Source organism: Cucurbita moschata, unplaced genomic scaffold, assembly GCF_002738365.1.
Source record: "Cucurbita moschata cultivar Rifu unplaced genomic scaffold, Cmos_1.0 Cmo_Scf00104, whole genome shotgun sequence".
Lineage (NCBI taxonomy): Eukaryota > Viridiplantae > Streptophyta > Magnoliopsida > Cucurbitales > Cucurbitaceae > Cucurbita > Cucurbita moschata.
Window position 1 is genome coordinate 1 of NW_019268620.1, and position 5986 is coordinate 5986.

Sequence of the window (5986 nt, forward strand, 5' to 3'; positions counted from 1 at the left end):
GAAGAAAGTAAAATGAGAACAAGATCAAAAGATGATGAAAAGGATGGAAATGGCCGCAAGAAAATAAATGGACAGATTTGAAGAAAATAAAAACAATAGCATAAACCAATAAACGAGAGATAAAATTAATTCTAGAATAGGCCATATAGATGCAACCTAGCCTCTGATACCAAATTGACTAGGCAACCCTAATCCTAAACTCAACGATCCAAGCTTTAGTTGAAGCAAAAACCCTTGAATCAAACTAATTAACTAATTCGTCTCAGCTTTAGTAAAAGAAGCATTTGTGCTTTCTTTAGCCAATGGCTAAGTTTCTTTGCAATTCTATGTAGTTTAGGTTGCATGTAGAATCATTCAAGCTCGACATGATCAATCTTGCTTGTAGAGTGATTCGAATCTCAAGCAAGTGTTCTTGCGTTGAGATATTTGATCAACAAGAATCATTCAAGCTAGACATGACCGATCTTGCTTGTGGAGTGATTCGAATCTCAAACAATGTTCTTGCCTTGAGATATTCGATCAACAAAGTAATCCGAATCTTATTCCTCTTGTAGTTGATTCCTTATCTTATCAGAAAAGGTATCAGAGCTTTAGGCTCAAGATCGGATATATGTTTCCTTTGCATTTCTTCTCAATTTGATTTTTATTTATCTTTATCTTTTTAGTTTTTAATCGACCCAGGGTTCAAAATTCAATCTTTGCTCTATTTAAAAGAGAGGTGAGAATGAGAGCTTCATTTGTGTAAATGAGTGCAAACAGAGTGGCCTAAAAAAATCCTTGAGTGTATACCCGTGAGAGATTGTTGTGAGGTCCTTTGTATTTTCATATCTTATTATTTGTAGCAAAGTTCCACAAATAGATTCGAGGACGAATCCTCTTGAAGAAGTGGAGAATGATATGAACCAATAGACATCAATAATTCAATATGCTTCAATGAAGATGTGAAGAAAATGTTGTTGAAATTATCAAAAGATATTTTAATTCATGCCATGATGATATTTCAATTCAGGTGTAGATCATATGTAACGATCGTAGTTTTTTAGTGGCCTAGAGTCACTACAATATGCATGATGTAACTGCTTTATACGAAAATATTTTTTACATTATGTTTTTATATCGAAGGTACCCCTAAAAAGAACTCAACATTATTATTAAGGATGCTAGATTAAGACTATGTTACAATGTTAGGAATCACGAACCTCCGTAATTATATGACATTGTCTACTTTGGTTGATGGGTTAAATTTTTCCACATACTAAAATGGAATGATTCATTCCCATTGCTAAAAAGAGAGCTTGAACCTCCCCAACCTGATCGTTAACAATCATACGCTTTAACCAACTGAACTATTCCAACAAATTATGAGTATTAGCCTAGATATTGTCTACTTTGGCTTGTTACATATTGTCGTCAACCGCACGATTTTAAAACACGTTGAATAGCGAGAGATTTCTACATGCTTATAAGAAATGTTTCATCCCCTCCCCAACCGATGTGGGATTTCACAGTCCACCCCATTCTGTTCCCAGCAACCTCGTTGGCACACCACTGGATGACTAGCTTTAATACAATTTGTTACAAACCAAGCCCACCTCTATCAGATATTATTTACTTTGGCTAATTATGTATCACCATCAGCCTCACGATTTTAAAATATGTCTACTAGGATGAGGTATCCACAACCTTAAAGGAAATGCTTGGTTCCCCTCTCTAGTTGCTAGCAGATATTGTTTGTTTTTGCCTGTTACGTATTGTCGTATGTCTAAAAGTTTTAAAACGCGTCTATTAGGGAGAGCTTTCCTCATTCTTATAAGGAATGCTTTATTCCCCTCTTCAACCAATATAAGATCTNNNATAATAAATAGTCAGGGTGGCCAAGTGGTTTAAGGTGCCAGACTCAAGTTCTTGTCCTCATGAGAGGGTGTGGGTTTAAATCCTACTTCTAACAACTTTTATAATTAACTACTAGGGTAAGTTTTCTTTGGTTTCTTTGATACTTGTTCTTAATATACATTTAAGAGTCCTATCACAAGTGTTTAAAGTGATTTTAGAAACAATTACAAACACTGAAAACGATATGTAATCTTATATAACTAGTTTAATCTTTCCACTTTTGATTTTTTATTGAATAGGTGTTGAATTTATAAGCTATTTGATACATTGAAAAATTTTAAACATTATTCCATCTATAAAACTATAAACTTTCAAATTTATATGTATTTTAAGAGCATCAAATAGAATATTCATGGATAATATGTATGTTAATTAAATTTAAATATGTATAAAACATTATATTATGAAACTAATAGGATTTTTTAGGTTGAGAATATTAAAAAAACGGAATAAATGATAAAAAAAAAAAATACAATATTTAAATAAGTCTCATATTCAAATGGATAAAATTAATGGTTTTTGGTGAAAATCAATACAAGTAAATAATATTGTTTCATCCGAATAAGTCACCATAATTAAAAGTCTAACCCTCTAATCTTGGAGGTCTTAAGTTATCTTAAGTCTTATCTTAAATAGTAACCCTATGATCATGCATCCAATAACTTAAAGTTCTAGGCATACTTCAAGTTAAGAGTTTAAAGGCATACTTACTTGGTCTCGGTAGGGAGTCCTCCTAAGCTAGGCCATAGAGAAACCTTGGGCTCTAATACTACTTTGTAAGGATCGGGCTGTCGCGATGGTTCTAAAAGACGGGTAAATTTTTCGTGAAATAAACAAAGGAATTTAAAAAATTATATTTTCATAATATCAAAATAAAGTTTATACATAAGTATTTAAAACACAACATAGAAGTTAAAACAAAAAATAAGGAACAGACACAAAACATTTTAAAACAAAAAATAAGGAACGGGCACAAAACATTTTAAAACAAAAGGGTTGAGGACAACGAGTGAGGCTTGTCTATGGCACCCTGCTTCAGAGTCCGCTCCAGACCTCGACCAACTCCTTATTACCTAAAAAAAATGGAGAATAAAGAATGAGACAAAGACTTTGTAAGTAGCCTACTTGTAGGCTCTTAATCGTGTCCTTAATATTCTAGGGTACCACATTCTTTGTTGTTGTCTTATTCTTGTTATTGTTATTGTTGTAAGTACTTAAGTTCTCTAGTTCTTGTTCTTGACTTGGGGTTCTTATCTTGATTATCCTGAGGACCTTGGTCCCTGGATTATGAAACGTTGGTTATCCTTTAAGGGCCTTAGTACATGATTCTTGGTTTTTGGTTTTTGTCCTTAGAACTTTGATCTTGATCTATGTTCTAGACCTTGATCTTTCTCTTATTCCTAGTACTTTCTTTGTTCTTGTTTCGTTCTTGATTCGTTCTCCAAGACACTCCCCCTAGGATTTACGGCACTAGCTATGCACCTAACAATCCTGTGTCCAAGGCTTCATGCGTTCCAAGCGATACAGTCTTAACCTACGTTCATGGTTTCATGAGTTCCAAGCAACGTAGTCTTAACCCGCATCTTAGAGCTTGCCCTCCGATACCGTTTTCTAACCTATGCCCAAGGCTTCATGCATTCCAAGCAGCATAGTCTGAAAACCACCATCCAAGACTTCTTGAGTTCCAAGAGATGTAGTCTAATCCTGCATCAAGGGCTTGCCCTATGATACAGTCTGAACACCTACGCTCAATGCTTCATGCATTCCAAGCAGCGTAGTCTAAATAATGAGCACGTTGTACCGTGGGAGGTCTTAGGAGACTTTGATTCTTCGCCAGGGTAACTTACTATCTTCTTGTTCCACCATTGCCCTAGACTACTCCCCATGATAAACCATAAAGGTCATGTGGTCGGTGCATACATGAACATGGCATCCTGCAAATCTTTTTGGTACCCGTAACATGGTGTAGGGCATCTCTTTTAGGTGAAAGAAATGAGGTCAATCATGATATTCTGCAAATGAAACATGGTGCAAGGCATCCCACNNTAGAAGAAGAAATCTTGGGCCTCAAAAAGCAACGCTTGGTGTGAGGTCATAGGTCACTTTGGAAATGATTAGAGTTTTTGTGTCTGAGGACCTTGGGTAGTTGTAAAGCTTGTGTGGTATTGTTCTTGGTTCTCAATCTTGTAAGTTTCCAATGTTCATAATTCCTTTAAGCATAAGTTGTGCATTTGTAACAATATAAACCCATCTTAGCATGAGTTGTTCTAGAAGGTCATAGATTCCTTAGGAGTTCTTTTGAGGGTTCTAGAAGCGTCTTGGTTCTTGTGGTGTTTCCTTTAGGTGTTTCTTGGGTCCTAACTTGGTTTAGGTTCCAAACTTGCTCCAATCAACTTGAAACCTCAAACATATCTTCATGTCCTTCATTATAGACCTTATAAGAAGTATGAAACCATTTGGAGCACGTATAAACCTTGGATTTTCATAAGTCATCCTAGGGGCATTTTGGTCATTTTACCCATAATTCTTGGTTTTGCTACTTATCGTGTTCCAATAGCTTTCAAATTTTCATAAGTCATCCTAGGAGTTCATTTAGTGGGTTATTTTAATGTTACTTAAATCCTGAGCATTTTGATTAGCTCAGGGTCTAAACTCACCGTTGTCTTTGTTTTTATTTCATATATCCAAAATTCATACTTATTCTAGGGTTCATATGGAAAATCCAATGGATTCCCTACAAGTATTTTTTAACAAAACGTCCAAGGTCACTACTTACATCGTCGTCGACATTTGGAATTTTTGTTATTGAGCTTTCAGTATCCGAATTATCTCAAATTTCCTTCCACAGACTCCTTATTTTGTCTAGTTTCTGGAACCATAAAGATTTTTGTGAGAACCGGTCAGGAAGGAGGTTAAAATTGAGAAAACCGAGGGAAGGTCAGCATATACCTATCTTTGACTTTTATCGGTCAAAGTTTGACCTTTGACTTTGGACTTCATCTCCTTCATTGGTAGCTAGAAAAATCGCGATTTTTTCTTATCAGACCCCTCTGGTTTTACCTTTTTACATCTATATAAACATCTAATGGATTCGATTTCACCATGAAACCTTTAGATGAAGTTTCAAGAAAGAAGTAGAGACCAAGTTCATACCTTTTCGTGGTCTGTAGCACAAGTTATAACCTTCCAAAGTTCGTCGGAAAATATGTTTCTCGGCAGAGTATATCTAGAAACCTTTTGTTGGGCAGCCGATTATAAAACTTTTTAGTGCCTGATTCCTTCACAAAACTTGTTGTAAATCCCATATGAAATATGTAGGAGTTGGTAGGAAGGAAAATGATTAACCATAGCTCTCGAATTTGGAAGAAATCCCTGAAAGAAAAATCCATAATCTAAGAGCTTCAAACTCGAGTTTTAGGAATTCTCATCACTCGATTCTTGTTTTAAAACTTTGTCCCAACTTCAGACTTTATAGGGGAAGCTTCCACCGACATTGAGAGCNATTGAGAGCTCCAAAATCGTCGTGATTTGGAATTTTCTGGATAATTCATCGGAAATATCCTCTCCGATCAACGAGCTAACAACTTCGAGTTTGAATTCCGACTGTTGGATTTGATGATCTTTAAATGTTCTAGATTGTATTCAAATTTGGGAAAAATCCAACGACATGATTTTGAGATTCGAAGGACTTTGTGCAGATAGTCATATGTTGAGGTTTTTATTTTCAACCGAAGGGCACTTTCGTAATTATCCATATGATCAGGGTAATTTGGTAATTTGCCACTTTCAGAATATTTTATTATTATTTTTCCCAAAACAAAATTCATAATTTTCCTAAAAATTTCTTCATCTCTTGTTGGTCATTTTTTAGTCCTTGAGCATCTTGAAATTCCCTATAGATAAAGAATTAAATATCAAGAAATTTCTTTAAAAATTGGAAAGTGACCTTTTTGTCCTTTTCGTTTACGCTTTCATTTCCAATACTTCTCCAAAGGCCTTAGTCCTTACAGTTACTCATTAGGGTATAGAAATGATTTTCTTAAGACCCTTTTCCTTGCTTATCCTCTTAATTTTTTATTGGATCCTTTCGGTC

The 5986-nt window shown here is 35.1% G+C and overlaps 1 long non-coding RNA gene across 1 annotated transcript in view; it reads right to left on the reverse strand.

Moving 5' to 3' along the window:
- Positions 1-5108: 5108 nt before the first annotated feature.
- LOC111439732 overlaps positions 5109-5986 on the reverse strand; it is a 10251-nt gene continuing 9373 nt past the window's right edge. Inside the window, exon 3 of the long non-coding RNA XR_002709851.1 lies at positions 5109-5119. This is a non-coding gene — a long non-coding RNA (uncharacterized LOC111439732). The remainder of the gene's footprint in view (positions 5120-5986) is intronic.